Raw genomic sequence first — 24,186 nt, forward strand, 5'->3', positions numbered from 1 at the left:
AATTAGTATCTCGTTAACAAAGTTTACCGGCTGCTTTTGTATATATACTGAAACGCTGACTGGTTATTTATAGCAAACGCAGGACACACGTTAATGCTTTTTCCCCTTTCCATACAGGTATAAATAGGCACACGCGAAAATCGGTGGTTTTAGGTGTTCTCTCTTGTGTTTTAGATATATATTACATACAGAAAGCGAAGGGAGAGTGGAAAAGCGAAATTGTTGAATAAACGTTGAAAATACGTTGCGTACTTAGGTTACGGTAAGAGCTTCTAAGCACCCAATGTCTCTGGTGCTTGGTCGTTAACACCTGCTCCATCTCGTAAAGGACTTTGGGGACCATGTATTGTTGCCCTAAAACAGCCTATATAACCCCCCTCATTCTCCTTTAACCCCCCCTACAGGAAAGCAATAATTCGGTATGTGCCTACCGTGAAACACGATCTACTCAATTTGAGCACATATATATATATCTCTACGAATAGAATTTATCATCAGGATGTAATTGTTTGATATGAAAAATCCAATATTTGTTTTATTTCACATTCGTTTGCACACTGTGTTAAATTTTATAACCGCATTCACTTTATTTACTTTTCTTTATTATATAAATTTTTTTTAAATTTTAGAACTTATTTATCACGAAAATCTTTACGAAAAATTCATTTTCATTTTTAAAAAATATATTTAAACTAAAAAAATTGTTTCTTTTTAAAAATTGGATAATAAAATCTGAATTATATAATACCAAGTTTTATTAATTCAAAATTCTTTTAGCAAAATTTCGCTTTTATATACTTTCTACAACTTGTAAAAATTTTTAATTATAATTATTTTCATTATATATTAATTAAATTAAAAAATTTGATTTAATTTGGAAAAATCTTTTTCAAAAAAGAAAAAAAAATTAATATATTTAAAAATACAGGGCTTATGTCACATGCCACTTAGGTGAAGAGGAGATCAGTATTTCATACAGTTTACATATACTATTATACACTTTAGCTCATTTCTCTGTTACCCCAACAAGGGACCATTATGGGTCGCGGTACTTAACGTATGATTCTGACCCCCCCACCCTGATATGCTCGTTATTATAGGGTAACTTGAATTCATATACGGGTATACATACATATATATATAGGTACACTGTGAACGAGACATCCAGAGGACGCACTTTGGCGAGAGGAGGGTCGGCGTTTAGAACCGATAATCGAGGACCGATACTAGAAGGCAGGGCCATTTTCCGATTCACCACTACAACCACATTTGCCGTCTTCCTATATATATACACCAGAGAGAGAGTTCTCGTGTACACTTATCGCGTTGTTATCGATCTCAAACTGAATTACGACGGACGCGTGCCACTTGCTGATCCACGTGCTCTTAGAACCTATCTACTACTTTACCCTGGGAAATAGAAATTTTATGATCTTCCAAGGATGTTCACTGCGGTTCATTTTCTACACTCCAACGACTTACAAATAAGCATATATAATTTTTTATACCTTTTTTCGAAATCAAGTTTAGAAAAACAAGCTACAAGAATTATTATTCTAATTTAATCAAAGAATCATTAGAATATTAGAATGATTAGAATTTATTAGGAAAAAATTTTTCTATCAATTGTATATAGAAAAAAAGAAATTTTGTCTAAAATTTTTCAAAAAATTAGCAATAATAAACGAACCGAAGCAGTGATAATTGTTACTGTACAAATTTATACCACAAAGATTACAATTAAATTTAATACTCTAAGGGTTTAATTCAAAATGAAAGGGTTTAGAGAGAAAGAGAGAGAGAGAGAAAGACCCTCTAAACCGCAAAGCTTTAGGGAACCTAATTTCAATTTCGAATTCACCGGGGGATTTACGAGCCCCAAGTCTTAAAGTATAGGGAATTGAAAATTCTAAGAGCCTGCGCGCTCAGTGAGGATTGAAAAGTGATATCTTTTGGTAAAATGCTCGACATTTTCGCAAAAGTATGGAATCTAGTCCCTTTAAGCCGTATATACAAGAACGACAAACGTGAAGGGTCAAAAAAAAAAAAAAAAAATGGACAGCAAAAAATAAATTTGACCTTTTCACATATCTGCGAAAATTACAGTGAATCGGAAATGATTTGAAAACTGTTTGAAAAACAGGAAGGAAGGAAGGAAGAATAGAAGAAAAAGTCCGAGGGAAAAAAGGAAATAATATTATTTATCAATCTTGAAGCGGTAAAGGGAGAAAGCCAAGACGATCCCTTCTGGTCTCGAAAAAGAAGAGAGGAGAGGGGCACATGTATAATGCATCCCTCGGGAAGGATCTGTAGCCGATCCCGTCTCCTTCGGTGTACACAGGTACAACATTGAGAGTTGTGTATCCGTAGGAGGCACAGGTGCAACTTAGTGTACGTGTATGTGTGTGTGTACACCCAATACGTGATGTGTATATCGAAGGGATGCGGTTTGCCTCTCTCTCTCTCTCTACTGGGATGCCTCGTGTTATTATCCGGACCCGTGTTGTGTGGTTCCAGGAGCAAGTGCTCGCGGTGCTATCAGTTTGGTTTGAATCGAAACTCGAAACCTTACGCTAGTCGTTTGATTTCTATTCCTGTTTCGAGACTCGATGTCGCATGCATTTCAAATGCAGAAAGAAGAAAAAGAGAAAAAAAAGAGAGAGAGAGATAAAGAAACGATATACGCTTCAGGTCCAACGGCGGAAAATAGCAAATTCCGAAAATGGAGCTAATAGAGACCGTTTCCAACTTTAGAGGGAAATCTTTTTCCCCAGAAAAGAAGAGACAAAAAGAAAGACTGATGCAATTCGAAAAGAAATTCTGGAATTTAACTCTCAACTGAAAACTGAATATATAATGTACAATAGTTTATTTTTTCTATATAGAAAAGAGAAAAACAATTCAATTAAAATTAGAAAAATTCAAAATTTAAGTAAATAAAATGTTAATAAAAAAATAATACTAACCTTCTGTTTTCTCCATAATAATTTATTCGCTCCATTTTCTTTTCTCATTCAAAAATCCAAAATCTATGCATCAATTTCTTAATAAATGTAATTTTTTCGTCCCATCGATTTTATTTTTTTCTGATCCAGAAATCCAAAATTTATGCCTCAATTTCTTAATATAATTCTTTTGTCCCATCGGTATTATTTTTTTCTAATCCAAAAATTGTTACGTCCTTGCCAATTTTCCTTGTTTCCTCTAATCAGCATTCTGTTTCTTCTCGTCCAGAAATTGAAAATTTATGCTTCAATTTCTTAGACGAGTGTAAGACCTTAAAAAAGGATTCTGTTATATTTTTTGTAATAAACAATTTTTTTTTTTAAATACTACTTCTATATACAAAGTTTCGATTTTTCTCAAGTTCCATTTTATATATAAAGTAAAGGTTTCTTTTTTTCTTTCAATTTGCAAGCATTGAATAACTCAGACATGCGAGTTTCGAAGCTGAAAATTTACGGAGAGATATTTTGAAATTCTACACTGGTCGAACTTTGCCGAGTGTTCCTTACGAGAGGTTTTGAGAAATATTTCGCAAAATACATGGCACGTGCGTGCTCGCGGGGTCGAATTGAAGAAGCAGGAAAATCGTGCAAAATATCGTTTCTATTCGTTGGGAGAAACCTATATATTTATATATATATAAAATGCCAATGCATAAAAAGCAAAGAAGTCTGAATATAATTCTTATAGAGAAAGAGAGATGAAGAAAAAAGAAGATAATAAATCCATTAACGTCACTAAATGATTTTTCATAATCCTTTTAGTAGCGAGAGTTGATTGAATCGTCGCAATGATTTAGATTATACTTTTATAAAAGATCTCCGCTATATATAAAATTGAATTACCAAATGATCGCTATGATTAAATTACTAATCTTGGAACTCATTTGTTTCTGATTGAAACGTCTAATGAGTTTAGCTGTTCTTATGAGATTCGAAGGTGGTGTTTGGAGTAATTCGCTTTCGATTTGAACGGCCATCCTCTCTCCCTAGGGTGAAACTATCGCCAGACTTTCCAAGGAATCGAGGGATGGAATCGCTTAAAGCGATTTCAGCGGGTTTAAAGTTCTCTCGCGGTTTACCCCCTTCAATGTCTTGGGAGTCAAGAGTCTCGAAGCTATATCCAAGAGTTCCATCCATTGTCATATTTTGTTCGAAAAGAACAAAGGAGACGCCTACACGTAATCAATCAAATTAATATGATTAAATAAATCATTTTGCTTGGAAAAATTTTCAAAAATAATTTGATAAATGAATGTTTTCAACAATAAAAAAATTTGCCCACTACTAAAAAGAAAACCTCTTGAAAGCGTTTACAATTTTAATTTTAGCGAAAATACCAAAAAAAAAAAACACCTTTTTATCGTACAAAGTTTGCTGTGCTACAATTCTCTACTAAAACATTAACCTCTATTTTTCTATTAATTAATATTTATTATTAATTCCACTAAAACTATTTCAAATAATTTTTATAATCTATTTGGCGGGACAAACATAACCTAGAAAACGGTAAAATTGTTTACATTAAAATATATATATGAATCAGAATTTAATTTAATATTCAAAACTGCTGTGTCAATTGTAAATAGTGACAAAAACCTTTATCTTTGACCACAATCACCCCTTCAAAAGAAATGTAAACAAAGACTTATGTGAGAAAACAAATGACTTACCAAAGATGTATCGTTTTCCCGCAAGTAGTTGGAAAGTTTCCAGGTGACAATTCAATTACACTCAAATCTCTCGAAAATCATCAAAAATTACAATTGAAAGGTGAAATTATTTGTACTATACTCACACTTTTAATACAGTTCCAATGTACAAATTCTCCCCCTGCGAACGACTTCGACTGAATTTCTCCTCCCGTCGCGTCGACTCGACTCGATTCGCCTCGCCTCGGATGCTCCATAGTTCAGTATCAGCTTTCAGTCCGGGGCGAACACTTCATGAGTGAGGCACGTGAATATTCTCTTCTTTCTAAACACAAGAGAAACACCCGAACTCTGTGAGAGCCTTTTTCTTTACTGTCTCTATACTTATATTGAGAGCTTAAAACCGGAAGTACTTGATACAAACATACCGTTAAAAACTCGTGGAAAGCTTCAATAGTTTTTGCCGGAAAATGTGCAAGGGCGGAAAAGCAGTTGTAGTAGCACGCTGCTTTTGGTGGTAGAATCGATCGTTGCCTTTCTGGTCCGAGGTGCCGGTTTTCTGTTATACGTGAATAATTTTCCGGAATTATTTCCAAAAAAAAAGCTCTATTGAAAGTGTCATTGCCAACATAAGAATAAAAAAAAAAAACCTAAAAAAAGTCCACCAATCAGGACGCGTTGTTTAAATATCATTGTTGCTGATTTGAACATTAATCCCGCCAAAGTGGAAATATTTCTTCTCAATCACCTCCCCCCTTTTTTTTGTCAGTTATTAATTGGACGTTAAAGATGGAGTATCCTAGGATGTTTTTCACAGTTTTTTATTGCAATAATGTTCGGTGACGGAAGAAATAGAGTGTGATATAATGTGCATTAAGGATATAAATTTAAGATTTGTCGCCTTTTAGTGAAAAAAAAAGAAAATCGTCGATTTACATATATGGAAAGAAGCGGATTTAACGACAAAGGGTTAATCGAGCATCAATTCCTCTCAAAGATTGTCCAGTGTCAAGTGGATTTCGACGAGGGTTACTACTACAGGATTTCATCAACAATGATGGTGAGTTTTCTTTTATATATTATAATATGAAATCTGTTTCGGGTGGTTTTTTGTGGGACCGAAAGATTGATTTCACACATATACCCATATATGTCTAAAAAAAAGGCCGGTACTGTTGAGAGGTTAGACCAATTTTTTACCTGCTTTTCAGAATGTATTTTCTTTTTCTTTTGAGAAGGGTGATTTAGTAAATAGAATTCAAATTAATATTTTAGAGCCTCTTTTTTAACTTTTTATTCAAATATTTATTTGCTGTGGTTGTATCTCACGAACAGCTGTTTTGGCGGCATAAATAAACAAAATGGCGTACATATTTACATTAGTAGGACAATTTTGTTGACACATTTGGTTTTTATAATCCCTGATTTATGTGAAAATGTAAAGTTCATTTGTTTTCAACTTTTATCTCAATTTGTACAATAATTATTGAGAAAAAAATTGTTTTACTCAGTGTTGAAGATATAGAGGTATTTTTAATAAAATAATTGAGGGTAATTATATTTTCTAATAAATATTAATTATAGGTTATGTTCAATAATAAGAAAAGTATTTGCTTGTTTAAAAAAAATATTAATGTTAGATTATAAAAATAATACTATTGGAATTAAAATTTTATAGAAAAAATTAGAACATAATCTTAAAAAAAGTTAGTATAAACGTGTAAATAAAATATACAAATTCATTTTTATTATTATTATTATATTTATAATTATTTATTAATCTTTTCACATTTAACTTTATAAAAAATTAATTTAATACAATATTAATAAGGAAATTAATTTTCAACTGTTATTCAGAAACCATAATAAATATAATAAGCTGAATGATGTTCGTTTTCATGATATATGAATAATTTGAATAACATTGTATAATTACCATTTGCATTAAATTCAATGTTAACGATAATTATAAATAAATAAATCTTTTTGAATATATTTATTGATGAAGGTGTTTCAGTTTAATTAAAATGTAATACTATATATAGACGTGTATATACATATTAATTAAATTACGCAAAATGTTAATATGTTCACTTTGAAAATTAAACCAATATTACTATATATATATATATATATATATACAGAAAGGTAAATTGAAATGTTTGAAAAAAGTTTAAATGATTAATTGTTTTTTATATACCTATGTAAATTTTTTCTCAATTACAAAAATTTATTGTACTATTTTAAAAAACAAAAATTTTTATGTTGAAAAATATTATTTTTTCTGTTATTATATTATAAGGTTATAATAATAATAATAATAATAATAATAAAAATAATTATGATAATAATAATTTAATAATTATTATTATTGTAATAACATTAATTTTTATTACATCTATTTTTTTTCGTTTCTATGATTCAGTACAGTTTGCATTATTATTATTATTTTTTTTTATTGAGTTATAATACAATGGGGACAAAATGACCACGGATACCATTAAAATTAGGTACAAGAAGAGCATTAGTTCTGTATATTCTCTAACCAAAATGATATCTCCTACCCTCTTGGTGTTCTAACTCGATGTTACTTTATCATTCTGGTACTAATGACCTTAGTCTGTGATAACACTGCACAATAGAACAGTGCACTATAGCAGTATGTACTAGAGTCCTATACTCTATGAATAGTGATTATCTAAATGTGACCACGAACAGTCGATGGTCTTTAACAATAAGATTTGAACTCGGTTTTCCTTCTCTATAAATATTTGCTCTTGTAGCCTATAAATTCTTAAAATAAATATACAAACAATTCCATTGTTATTAAATATTTTTTTTTAGCAAATTAATTAAAAATCAACTCATGAATTATTTATACACACAGAGAAATGATTTATTTGAACCAAATAAAATATATTTGAGTTAAATAAACGTATATATATTTGTCTCAGAGTGCCTATTAAATTATTTATTTGGCGTAATTAAAAATTTTATTTGTCATAAATAAATTTTTCTTTGGCTCAAATAAATGTTTTATTTAAATGAAGTAAAATATATTTGCAAACAAATAAAAGAGTTAGTAGGCTCGGAGAAAAATATACAATTTCTCTAAGTGTAGAAGAATTTAAGATTTTGTAATTTATTTTCGCATTTTTTTATGTTGAAACAAAAATTTGTGAAAAAAAAATCAATTTCTTGATGTTTGATATTATTATTTAAGATAATAGAAAAGTGTTTTGAAGGAATGTTAAACAATATCCTAAAATAGAAGAATTATAAATCAAATCATGATTAATATGAGACTTGTGGGAATAGTGCCAAATCACTTTTCTAAATAAAAGCCAATTGTGATTCAACACGTTGGATTTCCGTGTATATAATATGTTTTGATACTTGACATACATATAGACTAAACAGTCGTTTTTTGTGTTGAACGAAACAGTCATTCAATAAAAGATGACGCTACACTGAAGAAAAGAATTATTTGATTCAAATACTCGATTACTTGACTATATTGTCAAATAAATATTTATTTGTATCAAATAATTATTATTATGGTATTTGTTTCAAATACAGAAATTATTGGTTCAAATACAATTTATTTAATTCAAATAAAAATTATTTGGTTCAAGTAAATATTTATTTGATAATACTCAAGTAATCGTGTATTTGAATCAAATAAATTTTTTTTTCAGTAGGGCATTCCACGTGGGATTTTCATTTAATATTTTCTTTTTAAAATCTGTATTAAAAATAAGAAATACGTTTTTTATTTGATAAAAATTATGAATTTTTTTTTAATTTAACGTATCAGAAAAAAAAAATTTTTTGAATGAAAATCTCACTTGAAATGCCTCATATTGAGTTATAAACGAATTGCTCCTTTATAGTATAGGTGTGTGTATATGATATATAGAAAGTCGACTTGAAGGGAAACAAACAATTGTTTAAAGTACCCCCAAGAAGTTTGGTCCTTCGAAATAACTGTTCGCATTCAGCCATCAAGAGTATAGAAGTTAATTGAATGTCTTACTTCGGGCAAGTAAGTTTCAATGTTTCAGAAATGTTATCCGCGCAGAGTCTTCTATATATATATATATAGAAGATGAAGGATTTCATTCGTTAAAACGTAATACATTTTACGATCCTATTGTATTTTATACGACTATAATCTTTTTATAACATAAAATACATATATATTTTATAGATTAATATTTCTATTCCGCACAAAGGCGCTAACTATATATTTGCATAAAAATAAAATTCTTTTGTTGCTTGAAGAAAAAAAAGTATTTTAAAATTATTTTTCACTTACTAAATTGTATCACTAATTGGATGGAAAGATTTTGCTTTGCGAGGAAATAGATTATCTTAGGTAACAATTGAGAAACTGAGGTGCGATAGTTAAAAATAAAAGAAACGGAAAATAATTATAAGAAAGGAATCAGGTTGGCGTGTTCTTGCTTGTTATATAGTTATTAGTGCCTTGTAATCGGTACGCCAACAGGAAGCTGACGAGTCGTTTTTAGTTATACGTTCATCACCCTTTGGATAACCCCTTTTTGCGTTATAACTCTCTAGAAATATAGAAGTTTGTCACGTAGGGATTCTTCAATTTAAAATTTTTTTTATCAAAATTTGCATTTTTACTATACTCGAAAGTCAAAGATTAGAGGATAATTATCATTTATTTACAGAACAAACAAAAAGTAATACTAATCGTATATTCTTTCAATAAGACTTGATTGGTGAACATTAGGAAAAAAATTAAACGTATGAATAAATTATTGATTCCTTTATGGCATGTAGAAAGGGTGTAAATAATTGATTAGGTTTGTTGAGGGGGGGAAGGGGCCCTAATAACCAGAAATTTATTTGTCTTCAATCAAAATGTGTGTGTGTGTATACTTGAGCTTCTCGTAGAAACGTCGATTACTATTGGCGAATAAATCAACGTCAGTCAAACATGCCGCGGATCGATTCGAATTATTTGAAGTGAAACTCAAACCTTTGCTCTCTCTCTCTAGTAATATAACGATGTACGCGCGCGTTCATCGATCGTTGCTGCGCTAAAGAAGAGTGTTTCTAAAACTGAATGAATGCCACGCGCGTGCATGCAAATTTACAAAATTATGTACCAATTCTCGATTTATGGTGTTTTTTTTTTTACTTTTTAGTTATGTTTATTTTATTACATGGGTATTTATATATTTGTGCATATATGATTCGCGGAACGATGATAACAATAGGGGTGTTTTTATGACCTTCAACCTCCTTTCCCCCTTTACTCTTACACCCCACGTTTCCCATCACTTTCTCTCAGTCTATCGCAAAATTTCCCATCCCTATATTTTTCCCCCTTAGCAAATATTAAACGCTTGAAAGCATTCTGATTTTCGAATGAAAATATCATTGAGGGTCTATAATAGGCGTTAATTACACGTGCGTGCGATTTCTGTCCCTTTAGTTGGCTTCAAGGTATTTAGATGCGACGGGTCTTTTTAAATCTTTTTTTTTTTTGCGACAGAGAGAGTGAGAGAGAGAGAATGAGAGAATGAGATAATACGCAAAAAAGGGTGCACGAATTAAGAGCAAAAAAGAAACGAACAAACCTCTTGAAAAGAGGTTGTATGTAAAGATTGGGAAAGAGAGAATAGGGCAAAAGACGAAGGACTCGTTATGAATTCAAGTTGTGTGTGCAAGTATAGGGACCTTCTATAATGTCGCTTGCTTGGAAGACACGGGGATAAATTATCCTGTCGACGCTCCTTTGGAATTCCCACATCCGCACAGAGAACATGCTCATACTTCTTCTTTCTCGGGTATAGTAGAATGACCTTATAGCACTCGAGGAAACTTGAGAAGTTGACCTAAAAGTTGTGTAAACATGGAAAAGTGATAAAAAATTTATTTTTCATCGCTGTGAGATAAATACATTAAAATTCAACTTAGAAAAATTATTCTAACGTCAGCAAAATAGCATTTTAACTAATTCAAAAAATTTCAGACTAATATTAAGCCTAAGCAGAATGAAATTTCTAATCGTAAATCTTAAGCTTTTACATGAGAGAGAAAAGGATAGAAATATCTTTTGTCCTTTTCTCTCTCATGTAAAAGCTTAAGATTTACGATTAGAGATTTCATTCTGCGTTGGCCCATTAAAGATTTAGAATACATTTAGCTAATTTTGCTGCAATTATTTCTTTTTATATATAAATTCAATCTTAATTTTAAGTTCTTTTAAATACTACTATATAAGATTTTATATACGGCTAAGAGAATAAAGCCTCTTACAGTTACCTCGATGAAAAATTCACGCCGTCGATAACTGGCTTGTTGCATTTTTCATAACTCGCGCACAACTTTCTTATCCGGTGCTTATATCCGGTGTCGTTTGGGCCGGAACCCTCTGTAATCGTCAAAGTGGCGTCTCCAGAGAGCGATAAGGGGGCCTCGGTGTCCGCTCCCGGCATCGCGACTTCATTCCCTTCTTCTTCTTCTTCTTCTCTTTCTATATAAACTGTCTGAAAATTTTTAACATTCCTCCTTTCCCCCCCACTTCTCTGAGTGGAGAAGAGTTAGAACGTCTTTTCCCGCGCGCAGAGTTTTCATCCTCTCTTCTCCTTCATGGTTTGCGGACTTTATTCTTTAGAAAAAGAAAAAGTTGGCAACCTTTGTTATACTTCGAAAAGTATAAGGGCAAGCATTTTTCAAGAGAGAAGTATATTTTCAGAATTCAAAGTTGTTGCTGAGCATATTTTTGCCAAGAAAATAATTCTTTAGACATACAATTTTCTTCTGTATATAGTGGCACACTTTATCTAAAGTTTTGTGAAAGAGGAAAAATCCCCAATTTCCCTTACAAATTTGTTGGATTTAATTTTTGGAAAATTTTTTTACTCACATAAAGAAAAAATTGTGTGGCTTTTTGAAACATTAAAATAAAATTGAATCGCAAAAAAAAATAAATTTTTAGCAAAAAAAAAATTAATTAAAACATTCCTTGCAGTTAATTAAAAAAGTGGAAATAAACTTTGTTTTAGTTTAAACAGAATATAGAGCATAAACTGATTATGTTTATAGTTATTTCCTAATTGAATCTTTAATTTTTCCAAGAAACAAAAGGCGCGTGAAACGTAAGCAAGGCAGAGATTGTGTTTTGACCTCAATTGGTAATCGATGTGAAACGATGACTCCTATCTGGCGATACAGTTGGTTGGTTGGATCCCCGTTGGTTAATTGGTAGCTAGTTCGTTAGCGTATACGCACCGATACGGCCACTTCGATTCAACTTGATGACTGGTGGCTCGAACCAAGCAAGTATTTGCTTGCCTTGTTCATGGACATTTACCATGTTCACGAATAGAGAAAATTGAGATCTCTGACTAATCTCGGCAATAGTTGCATGCCAATTGTGTGCGGTCGAATTTTGCTAGTAATCGGGTTCATCTTCTATTGTTCACAAAGGGAGACTTGATTTTCTAATTATTATACTGAATTCTTGTTATTCCATTTTATATATATCATTCGGCGCAAAATTTGCCTCGATTTTTCATTCTTTAAACCTAAATATTATCATATATAAAAAAAAATCTAATATGTAAAACAAGTTTCAAAGGTGTGGACAAAAATGTAAAGTGGCAACGTGCCTCTCATAGCCATTCTTTATGGCTTCTGGAATCCATTTAGCTTGCTATGAACGACACGTGTGCGCTCCTTAAATATTAATGAATCTCCATGGCTTCTTATAAAAGGTATTGTGTCTTGTGTGAAGATGAAAAAAAAAAGTTAATCGCTCTTTCTTTCTCTCTCTTTTCCGAAAGGGTTCGAGGAAAACCACTTGTTTGAATAAGTTCAGACTAAGATTATATTGAGTTGTTGTGCATTTTAAAATAGTGTTACCCGATACGAATCTAGAAGCCAATTAGCATTTTGTGCTGACCCTTTTTATTTTTTGCTCTATACATAGTAGGGCGTATAATGATTCACGAGAGTTCGTATAACAATGGTGATATTTCAATATAGCAATTTTAAAATAATTCTTTTAAGCGAATGACAAGCATATCCTTTATAAAAACCGTATATTCGAATGACAGATTTATTTTTATTAACAATTTTTGACAAAATTATAAATTCTTCAAGCAGGTGGAATTTATCGAAGTACAAAGCTCAAGGTGCTGGGTTACTTGTGGTCGTGTCGATATTATCCGTTTTTTTTTTCTTTCTAAAACGACATCCACGTGCTGATACGATACTCGAATTTCAGATCATCCAATACAGAAGCGAAATACGATACCTCTTCTATATAGAAAGGGGTACAGATCTTATCTATGTAAAAGATATTTAATTATGTGAAAGTCAGGTGAGGCTTTTTTTTAACTCTTTTACTCAAAGAGAAAGAAACTAAATACTTTTTTAACGTTGATCGTGGATAAAGGTATAGCTTATTATTCTTTTAAACATATCATTTTACTTGGCTTGTTGTCATTTTCTATATACCATAAAATATTCAACTTTAAAAGTCGTTTCGATGAATAAAAAATATTTTTGTCTTTAGAAAAGCAACACATATGCTCTTATATTCCCCTCGTTGAATTTTTCTAGGGCAGATGCCAACAAGAGAGAGAGTCCCCTTTTTTTGCATTTGATATTCACCTCAAATCATGCATTTGTAATCGAACAAGCGACTCGATCTACTTTCGTCAACGTTAATCTCGTCACCACTACTGAATGTATATGTAACAAGCAATGGCCAAAAGAACCACACACACACATGTGGCCCTATAAATTCACTACTGGTCAGGAAGAATAGGATGAATTTTAATCCCATCACCAATCACTGTTTCTTCGTGTGCGTCTAAACTGGTTGGTCCGAATCCAATTCTAGTTTACAACCAACTGGTTCGGCTTTTAAAAAATACAATATAGTAAAATATTTCTATTTTAATTATGCTGCCATAGACCTGGAAATTTCAGAGTATGTTAAATTAAAAGTTAAATGAAAATTATTAAAATTCTTTGAAATGAAAATTGTAATTATAGTTTTTGAAATAAAGGATTTGAAGATTGTTCTTGTTGATTAGGTTTGAAACAGGTACACCTGCTTGCATTAACTTAGGTCACACGACTGTTAGATGTTCGTGTCGTCTCCACTTTGATAACGTATTAAGGGATCGTTTTCTGCTCTTTGGGTTAATTTATACGTTTCCCCTCTACTTTCATTCCACTTGACTGTCAGTTAATTTCCGACAATGTGTCGATGATCGTTAAGGATTGCGAAGACACATATTAAGGGAAGAAACGAATAGGGGGGACCAGGTGTCTAAAGAGAATGTTGATCCTATGTGACAGTCGTTCGAAGACCGAGAATATTTCTCGAACATGCTCGAGGAGCTTGACATAGCGTGACAGGCGTTTCTAAGGGTGCGATGGATTATTTCCTGTTAAAGCAGTTTCTCCTCTTGTAGAGTGAGAATCGGCTTTGTGCGTTTAAAGCCTCTCTCTCTCTTTCAGTGAAGTTGCATTAGTAACCGATATATAGAACGTCCGTCTCTTTATCTCCTTAAGAAGCAGGGACATTGATTTCTGCCGAGTTTTACTTTTTAGTGATCGTCAAGGAGTTTTAAAGAGTCAAAGACAGGATAAATCTTTTTACGACTCGAACAAATGAGGTTAATTTCGATTTTGTTAAGAGCGGAACAAATTGGAGTTTAAACTCGTAACTGATTTAAAAACATTTGTTTGTACAAATTACTTTATTGTCAAATATTTTTTAAATGATAATGGATTGTTGTGTAGAATATGTAAAATGCTAGTATAGGGACATTTGGTGAGCAGAGCACGTAGAAATATTTCGCTGCGATTTTTCACACTGTTACATAAGTAATCGAGGGTAATTATTTATAAACCAGGTGCGCGAAGGTATATTGCAACAGGCAAGAGAAAAAGAACAGAGTTTCCATTTCGGAACTCAGATTGGTAAACCTGGACACTATTTTCTTTGTTTACAGAACATTTGCCTATTCTAGAATTGGAGTTGTTGTCACAATAAATTTTTTTCCTTGTTTTTGGGTGCTTTTTAATAAATTTGTTTTAGAACCAGTTAAGAGTCCTAACTTAGGCATTATAAAAACCTTTTTGGTGAAAGTGGTACTCCCATAGGTTTACCGACCTTTGGAACTCTCTCGCACCTAAATGACTGATAGGGTGTGTTCCTCGATGCATTATGACTTCTCTGGACGTTTCTATGATATATTGCTGTTTTAAGCCACCTCTCTGTCTGTCCCTTTCTCTTCTCGCTTTGTTACCAAATATATACTCGTGCCTATTCAGAAGGGAGTTTCTACTGCAAATGTTCTTTGAAGGCACGCGCGTTTCACATATACCTTTGGTATAGTAGCAAACACACACACACACGATGAGAGTGACCACCGTTGCGGGCGTGCACGATATTTCCACTCTGGCATTTGAATATCGGGTACATCACCACGAGATTAACTCTATTATACTTATAGAGACAATGGAGACCTATATATACTCATAAATGGCATCGAATCTCTTCTTGAAATTGCTCATTCAATCTTTTTTTATAAGTAAAAAAAAAATGAAAAGAAATGCTTTTTTTCTATATAAGATATATTTGACTATTGAGACAAGAAATGGCTTTTATAAGTCATGAGAAAGTTGGATAAATAGTTGTAAAGAATGCGAGTATATATTTGGTAAAATACAATTGCTACCAATTGTTTGAAAAGAGAGAGAGAGAGAATAAATTCGATTTCTGTGTTTTCTGAATGAAGATAGGAAGAAAAGAAGGATTTGATAGTAATGGTAGGTACTTTATTCGAACTTTTGTTCATTCAAAAAGAACCCTCATGAGAGAGAGAAAGAGAGAAAAAGCCATTACTGACTTCTGCTATATACAAGGAAACATGATATACTTTTGGGGTATATAACTTGTAGTAGAAGTGCCCCTATGTTTCGTTGACAGTTTGGCGGTTCTAGATAGATTAGATCAATTTTGTTCTGGTCACTGGCAATAAAAGGACAAATTTCTATCGACCCTTAATTGTATTTAATTACTAGCTGAGTGTTTTCGATTATATATACGAAGAGAATGAAACATTAGCTCTCTCAACGCGGTTTTCGTTATTATTCGGTTATTTCCCCAATAAATGTTTAATGATTGTTATATAAAAAAATTATTATTTTAAATAGTTTCAATTAATTAAAAATTATTTTATTTGCTGAGATAAAAATAGATATATATATTGATACTCATTTTGTTTGTTACAGGTCAGTCTGGATACAATATCAATTTATATTTGCATTTTTTGGTGAGTGAATATTACACAAAAGTTTTTAATGAAATTTTATTTTTAATTCTATTGAATTCATTTCACAACAAACGAAGCTCTTTCTTTGTTTTCATTTGATATTTTTGTATGAATATTGCAAATATCTGTGTAATCGAATAACTTTAATTTTTTTTTTGAATTGCATATCCGGTTTTAAATACATTACATATATACGTTTTTAATAATTTAAAAATGTTTCGTTTTTTGTGAATATAATACTCTAATCTAGAGTAGTATTTTTTGAATTTATGATACGTAAGGGAGATGCGTCTAGGTCGAAAAAAAACAGTTTTGCCGATTTTAAAATAAATTATAAAATAAAAAGTCTCAGTGTACGTGAACATTTAGAAATCCGTGTAGAAATTGCCCTAATAGGTCTCTAGTAGGTAATGAAATGCTGATCAGGGCCAAATTAGGGCGAAATGTGGATTTCCTAATCAGGGCCACATCAGGCGCGGCGTTTCATTTCCTAATAGAGCAGTCTGATTAGGCCCCAATCTGGGCCCTAGCAAAATTTCTTCACGGGAATGAAATAGTTCGGTGTTAAATACAAGTAATTCGAGAATAAATTGTAATTAGAGTTTCTTTGGTGTTTAATTTTTCACGATGTCCTGCTCTCAAATCCTAGGGCAGGTCGTCGAACTATATATACATGTATAGAGAGAAGATACGTGTAGTCGAAGGGATGTTTCGCCCGAGGCAATTCGATGGTTGGACGGCCCAACTCATAATAGATGCGTGCTCGAGCTTTGCAAGCTGCACCGTTAGTTAAGTCTCTTCGTGATAGAGGGTGGAGGATATACATGTACCCAAGTATCGTGTGGATAGGGTTGTGTGTTGGGGGTGAAGGGGGAGGAGATGGCATGCAACGAGTAAACTATAGCAGAGAGAAAGAGAAAGAGAGAGAGGGAGAGTGAGTGAGGGGTTCTCACTTGTGCCATATACAGGAGAAACGTTCCGAGAGAGTTTCTCTCCTGCGTGCCGTTTCCCTGTGGAATATTAATATGACGCGAAATATTATAAGCCGCGACAGCCAACGCCGTGGGAATACTAAATATTATCTTGTAGGACCCCAGGAGACACAATCTTCTCGTATACACAGAAGCATTACAGACGTTTCATACTATAGTTCTTGTGGTTTTGTGAATACGCGCAGCAACTTTGCCATGTTTCTATATATAACGAATTAACAAATGGAAAAGGCACTGAAAGCGGTTTGCTTTAACGATATAAAAGAAAGAGAGAGAGGTCGAGAGCAGCGCACAAGATCTTGCCTGGAAAACGTAATACAAAGCGAGTGGCATTTTCCTTCATTTGAAAGTCGAAGTGGTTTTCTCGCTAATGAACCAAAGTCTGCGAGTTTATAGCATTGTGTATAGTAGTGCAAACCAAATTTTATAGTATTGATTCTTTAGTTATAATTTTTTGGATTTATTTCTGTGACAGAGCAGTATATATTTATAATATCCGTTAAGACAGTGAATGACTTCCGTAAACTAGAACCGATTAAAGCCCAGTGTAACTATCTCCACCTTGTGCGGTAATGTAGAGGTCAAGTTTACTTATACTGTCGGACATAAAGCTTGCCTTGAGAAATCGTTCTGGATAAGGTTTCTTACTTGGGCGCACCAGTCCATAAACAGAACTCGATGCTTAGACGCTTTTATTGGCTAATACATTGTTACAACGCGGTGCTTAACAGCTCGTTTTTTTAATAGCAGATAAATTGTTCAGCAGATCTCTTCAAAGCTTAGTGTCTTTTAGAGGAAAGATAAACTCCTCTTCTATATAAAATATATAAAAGAGACGAAAATTCTCATCTTGAAGAGAAAATTTATACTTTGATCATTTTATTTTAGCATTATAGTTTTATTTGTGAAATTTAATTATGTAGGAATAGAGACGAAACTGAAATTGTAGAAATTGTAAGAAAGTACATTTTATGTAAAGTAAGGATAAGAAGTTTTAACATTGATAGCTGTGTTGGGAGAGTGAGGTCTTGAAACAGAGAGAGAGAGAGAGAGAGAGAGAGGTTTTGAAGAGGAAGATCGACGTGCAGGCAAACTCGAATGAGTAGGGCCGGTCGTTAGCTGGCGCTATCGTAAAATTAATTACGCCTCGAAACTGTCTTAATTAAAAATGTGTCCGCCACCCGTCACCTCCGTTCGACCTTCGCAATTCTCTCCTACACCTTCTTCTTCTTCAAAAACCCCTTCCCCATCATCCCTTTCTCGGCGATTTCTCTTCGTTTCTCATTTCGCTCCCTCCGTACAAACTTCAAGTGCGTATTTCTCTTCTCTGTTGGAAATCCCTGGGTGTATAATATTACGCTTTATTCTCAGGGAATATTTGACAGATGTGGTTTTCTCGTGAACTGCCCCCTAATCTCTAAGCAAAGTGATTCGACAATCCAAAATTCCGGTCTTGCTTTTGTTTTCTCTAATCGATAGAATTTGATTAAATTTAACGCTTTCCATCCACTTAGGGAAATTAATTGAAGTTCTAGACAAAAAATTTAGATTTTTGAAACAAAATTATGGAAATCCGTAATTTGTAAATATAAATGAAATAGTAAAAAAGATAATAATAATAATAATGCAGAGGAATTTTTATTAGCGGGAAGAATTAAATCTGTGAAGGTGGCACTGCTATCCCAAACGCCATTCACCCTAGTTTACATTTTCCAGAGAAGACGAGGGGTGGGTTGCTCGACACCCTTATTATACCTTCTACTCGCAAGCATAAGCGTGCACTATGAATATTATGTCATTATACAATCTCGCGAAGCATGCAACGTTCGACCAACTCCAGTTTCTTGTGTTAGTATATGTGTATACATGTTTGCTCCTTGTTCGAACTTGTGGCAAACTTGCGTATAATTCCAACACGTTACCTTGCCCAGTAACAAGTATTTCCGACGTCGCAATATTACCTAGACTTAAGTTTGAATAAGAGAGAGAGAAAATGCGTCCCCGGAAAAAGAACTTCTTTTAACGATCCAGAGAACAATTATTATTCGCGACTCTTTTGAAATAGTCAAGTCGCCAATGGGGACTGCCAAAGTAACACATAGTCAAGTGCACGCGAGAAAGAATGCCTTTTTTTTCTCTCTCCGAGTTTAGTACCAGCATCGCCTGACTTGGCCACTTATCTTCATGTACTTACGGCACTTTTGCGGAAAATTATTCCACCATTAGCTTGCATGCTTGCCTCGATTTCAGAATTATTTTCCATTCTCGTGAATCGAATTTTTTTTGATTGACTTGCGAGTGAGTTTCTTTTAGATTATATATGGGAAAAATAATAAAATTTCAATGTAATTTTACTTGGGCGTTAAGATGCGATAATTGTTGGGTTAGTCATTTGGAACTAATAGCTGCTGAGACGGTTGAAATATCGAACACTTGAGCATAGAACGTAGGCAGATTGCCAGCCTAAAATACATCAATACAAGGTAATTTCGCTTAAATGGACCCTCATAGAGCAGGTGAGAGACAGATTTATGTATATGCTATTTCTCTCTCGCTCGATGTTATATTGCTGTATGCAACATTTCAGAGAAATCATCATCTTGTACATATAACCAATTACCTTGTTACCTTGATACTTACTTGATGAGTGGTATTGTGTTTCACCCTATGGATATAGAAATGATCACGATCTAACTGTTGGTTCTATGAATGGCATAATCGTAATATTAGACAATAGAACCATAGTGTAATTCACTTTCTAATAGTGATTTCAAATATTTCTGTTTCTTCTTCTTCTCAATAGAAATATTTCTTATTTCTCGAAAGAAATTTTATCAAGAATGAAATATCACTGGAAGTAATGAGTTTTATGCAGTGTCTGTTACACGAATAGTCCGCGGAAATACGAGTGGAATAATTCGAGCGAAAAGAGAGAGAGAGAGTGCAAGACAAGTGCCTCAAACTCGGACCGAATGTAAATGGCATCGTGATTCTACGGCATTTCTGGGATATATAGCAGACGCGAAATTAGCCTGTTCAACGTATGCACGAACGAATTGATCGGCGATGCGAGATCGCCGGATCTCCAGGCAAGGTTATGGTTTCGACGTGTATATACATTCCTGGCCAGATGGGCGTACCACGTTATACCTGTCAAGCACAGAGCTTAACCTAACCCCGAAATCAGGATCCTCCCGGGGTCTGTCTTCGTCATTGAACCGCGAAACGAACATCGAATCTTGTACCTGGCGGATGCGTGCGTGTATTTGTGTTGATGTATACGTTACAACATTACCTGTTGCCAATTAAACAGAAAATTATGGTGCAAATTAGAACCTTTTTGAGGTGATTATGGTCAGTAGATTTGTTGACATTACAATTCGAAATGTTAATATTACAATTCGGATTGTTGTCAATACAAATGTATTGTTTTGTTTAGTTTGCAATTTCGTATAGTTGAAGAAGCAAACTGATGGAACAATCCGGATTTCTTCAGCTGACAGGTTTATTGTTCGATGTCACGTGATCATCTTCAATTCTCGCAAACTGCGTTCAGATCGACGCGTCGTTTGCTTCTGGCACATGTGCCACTTTTGCTTTTATTATTAGTTTTTTTTTAAATGACAAAGTGTTGTTAAATAATGAATCCGGTTAAAGTGAGAAATCTATTGAAGAGAATTTGATTCAGAAGCTGCATGTTCCACAGATTTTAATGCAAATGAAACTTGTGATATGACGTACGGAAATCTGCTATCGATTATTTTAGAAGGAAGAAACTGCACAAATTGTATTAGACGGATCAAAGCTTTGTTAATACTACAAATTGTATTGCCAATTTAACAATTTAGTTTTGTTATTTCAACTGTTCCATAACAATTTTCTTTGTTCATCAAACAATTCTGTTTGTTCACCGAACAATCCGAATAGTTTTAATAACAATCTCATTTTAACAATTTTTTTTGTCCCAAAAACAAATAAAACTGCTAGTTCTATATTGACAATCCGAAATTGTTGTGTGAACTTAATTTTTAGTAACCACAACATTTCTTTTTTCTCCGTGTATTTAAATCCTGAAATTTTCTGTCAATTGGCTCATTTAAAAATAATCTTCAGTTGTCAATTTTTTTTTAGTACAGATATACATGCAATCCACATCTTTATTGTTGTTGGCCTGAAATCTGGGGTAGAATTCTATAAACTGGTATAGGGCTAAAGCATAAGGGTGCGCATTAATCCTGATATTACGAGACTCCCTATTCTACAACTAGTGTACAGTGAAAAGGGTGAGAGAGAGAAGGTAGAAAAGAGAGGACCGTACCGAAGACATGGTGTCCGATATTCTCTTTATGGTAAATAAACTTTGATAACCGTTATATCCGAGTTTGTTCTTTGAAACGAATTTCAATTTTCTCGGGAGGGTTAAATTTTCTCTGTTATATATTGAATTTAACGAAATGATGGAACTGACCCGTAACGCAGTTGCGATAATCTCTACCGCAGTCAGTAGCGTATATTATTGGGGACAAAAGTGGGGGATTATATTCGCGCAGTTATGGTCGATCCTTTTGTTACGCATAAAAGCCCCCCTATATATCCATCGTTAATGGAACTAAGTACAAACTTCCTCTTCATTATTTACCAAAAGAAAAAAGTTGTCTAGAACACAAATTTTGTTTAATATCTAGAAAAATCTTGAATTATTTTCTCCGTTTAATAACGAGAAATTACGAATTTAATCCGTGAGAGAGAAAATATAGTGGAGGGTGTTTATTATAAAGAAAAATTACCCTAATTTTTACGACTGGTATTTTTATTTTGTATTTTTGATAAAAAAAAAATATTAGATTTTATTAAATATTGGAATATAAGTAGTTATGGAATAAAGGGAAAATTTGTGAACTTGTAAGTGCTTTATATTAGGAAAAGCGAAGTAGCGTTTGCTACAAATCTTCTGCGTATTAAAAGGTTTTATAAATATACAAGCACATTGCAATTACCTGTTAAAATAGGTCTTAGCACGGAATCTCTCGGGTTGCACGTCCTACTTAAAGTGTTATACACCATAAATTAAAGCGGAGCCGCAGGGTATTGCTTATACGAATCTCATTATAAACCTGACGTGAATTACGCCGTTAACATGCTGGAGGTAAAAATTATGAACGTCTCTTCGCTTTTTGAATATTATAAATGAAATTTAAAATCCTGCCCAACCTTATTAAATTTTTGAATCTCATCCGAGAAGAAAAAGAAGTGAACGCAATAATTGTCTTAAATCTGATTTTTACATATTGAAAATTGAAACACGTATATGAGAAAATTAAATGGTTTTTTTTGAAATATATCTTTCTCTCTCAAGTAATTAAATTACCCTTTGAAAAAGCGATGTTGCCTGTAGACGACAAAAAAAGCCAGCAACGAACAATTCTTCTAAGACATTGCTGCTGACCAAGTCGAATTATACCTTTTTAATTTCCGACCATGCACTCTCTCTCGCCTTCGCGGCAAATATTTGCTCGGTGGCGTCGACTCGAAAAGATCGAAAAGCTCCAGAGATGTACATTGGATAAAAGGAAAAAGAAAATAAAAAAAAAAGATAAGAGAGAAGGAAAATAAAAGTTGAAGGAGGGTGAGAGAAGAAAAGAAGGAAAAGAGAAAGAGCGAGATATTGGTCCGAAGTAGTGTGGCAATGAAACGCATTGGGGTGCGGTTGGTGTTAAAGGGGCAGAGAAAAGTTTATATATATATATTGCGCGCAAAATTCAAGGTATTGGCGGGTACCGATAACGGTAATCCAATTTTTGAAAAATAATATTTGTCTTGAAGAACAACCGACCTCTTTGGCGACTGTTTCTTGGACCTTGAGACTGACCTCATCCCCAGAAGATTCGAAAAGAGAAGAGGAGGTTGTACATAGATAGTAAAATGTATTAGTATTAGTGAAAGGAGAGAAAAAAAAAGGAAAGGGTGAGGATGAACGAAGAACCGGGTGGTTTGGAGAAGGAGAGACCACCCTAGAATGGGTTTGCTTTCTGCCGAGCTAACGCGAAGAGAATTTCGATGAAGCAACTCTGCGAGGGCACGTTCGAACAGACGAGAAAGAGAAGCAAATACGAGGATGAGATAAAGGAAAGAGAGACACACACACACATACACACACAGAAAGGAGAGATTTCGAGAGACGAAAGTCGAAAAGTCGTCCAACCGCGAAGAGCACTCGATCGATCGCTTCATCGCGTTCGTGGCTAATTTTTCTGATTGAATCTATCTTTTTCTATATAGTTTTTTTTTTTGCGGATTTTTACGCATCGTTGAACATCCAAACGTTCAAAATAACTTGTCAAAAAGTTATTTGTTGCAATTGACTGATTTAACATTAAAAAAAAAAAAATACGACTTTTTTTTCTTATCGGTATAATTTATTCAGAGATGAAAATCTAAGCGATTTCTAGGAAAAACTTGAGGGAGAGATATTGGTCAAATGTCTTGGCAACAAATGCGCTACTCTCGAGATATATCGGCGAAAGACTATAACTAATAGGTGGGATTTTAGTGTTTTGAGATTGATGTTTTCTTTTTTGTTTTATTTGCGAGTACAAATGAGAAAAGAGATTATTTTTTCAACTAAAGGAAATATATTTTACATATTTATACAATGCGAAAATCTTTTGCGGATTTTGAATTAAATATGTAATTCCGTGCAGAAATTTTAAAAGGGCCCACGTCGCGAAGATCCAAATTCGCATGCAACAGGGAATCGGGGCCACAAAAAAGTCCTATTTCAGCCCGATTAAACCCGAGCGAGAAAATGAAAATTAGTTTATACCTTGTCGATAATATTAACTTCAAAGAGAGAAATGAGTAACGTTCACATTGAGATAGAAGCATCTTCAATCTACAGAATTATCCATATTTGCTTTGAAATGAACTTTAATGGAACTATTTCCAACAAAGTTAAGTTTTTAATTTATTTACTAAAAAATAAGACAATCAAATAATTCTTGAAATGCAAAATTTATTTCAAAAGAAATTAATTTGTCTTATGGAGAAGTTGAAAATTTTCTTGTATGAAAGAATCAATATTCTATTCGCTTTCGCAAGCTCAATCCTCTCTCTCTCTCTTTCTCTCTCATATCTTTGAAATTTCGCTCAAATGCATCTTGTTATAGCAGACAATGTATATATCTCTCTATGAAATACA

At 33.2% G+C, this 24,186-nt stretch overlaps 1 protein-coding gene across 2 annotated transcripts in view; it reads left to right on the top strand.

Annotated features, from left to right (window-relative positions):
- The first annotated feature begins 4,691 nt into the window (after positions 1-4,691).
- LOC127282706 (uncharacterized) overlaps positions 4,692-24,186 on the top strand; it is a 162,621-nt gene continuing 143,126 nt past the window's right edge. The window contains exons 1-2 of one of the 2 annotated variants that reach the window (XM_051307140.1): positions 4,692-5,717; positions 15,956-15,996. The gene's annotated coding sequence lies outside the window, so the exon portion shown is untranslated. The remainder of the gene's footprint in view (positions 5,718-15,955; positions 15,997-24,186) is intronic. The other variant, XM_051307141.1, reaches the window with a different exon arrangement.

The sequence above is a fragment of the Leptopilina boulardi genome, unplaced genomic scaffold (genome assembly GCF_019393585.1).
Source record: "Leptopilina boulardi isolate dan_hultmark-lab unplaced genomic scaffold, ZJU_Lbou_2.1 LbouV2_302, whole genome shotgun sequence".
Lineage (NCBI taxonomy): Eukaryota > Metazoa > Arthropoda > Insecta > Hymenoptera > Figitidae > Leptopilina > Leptopilina boulardi.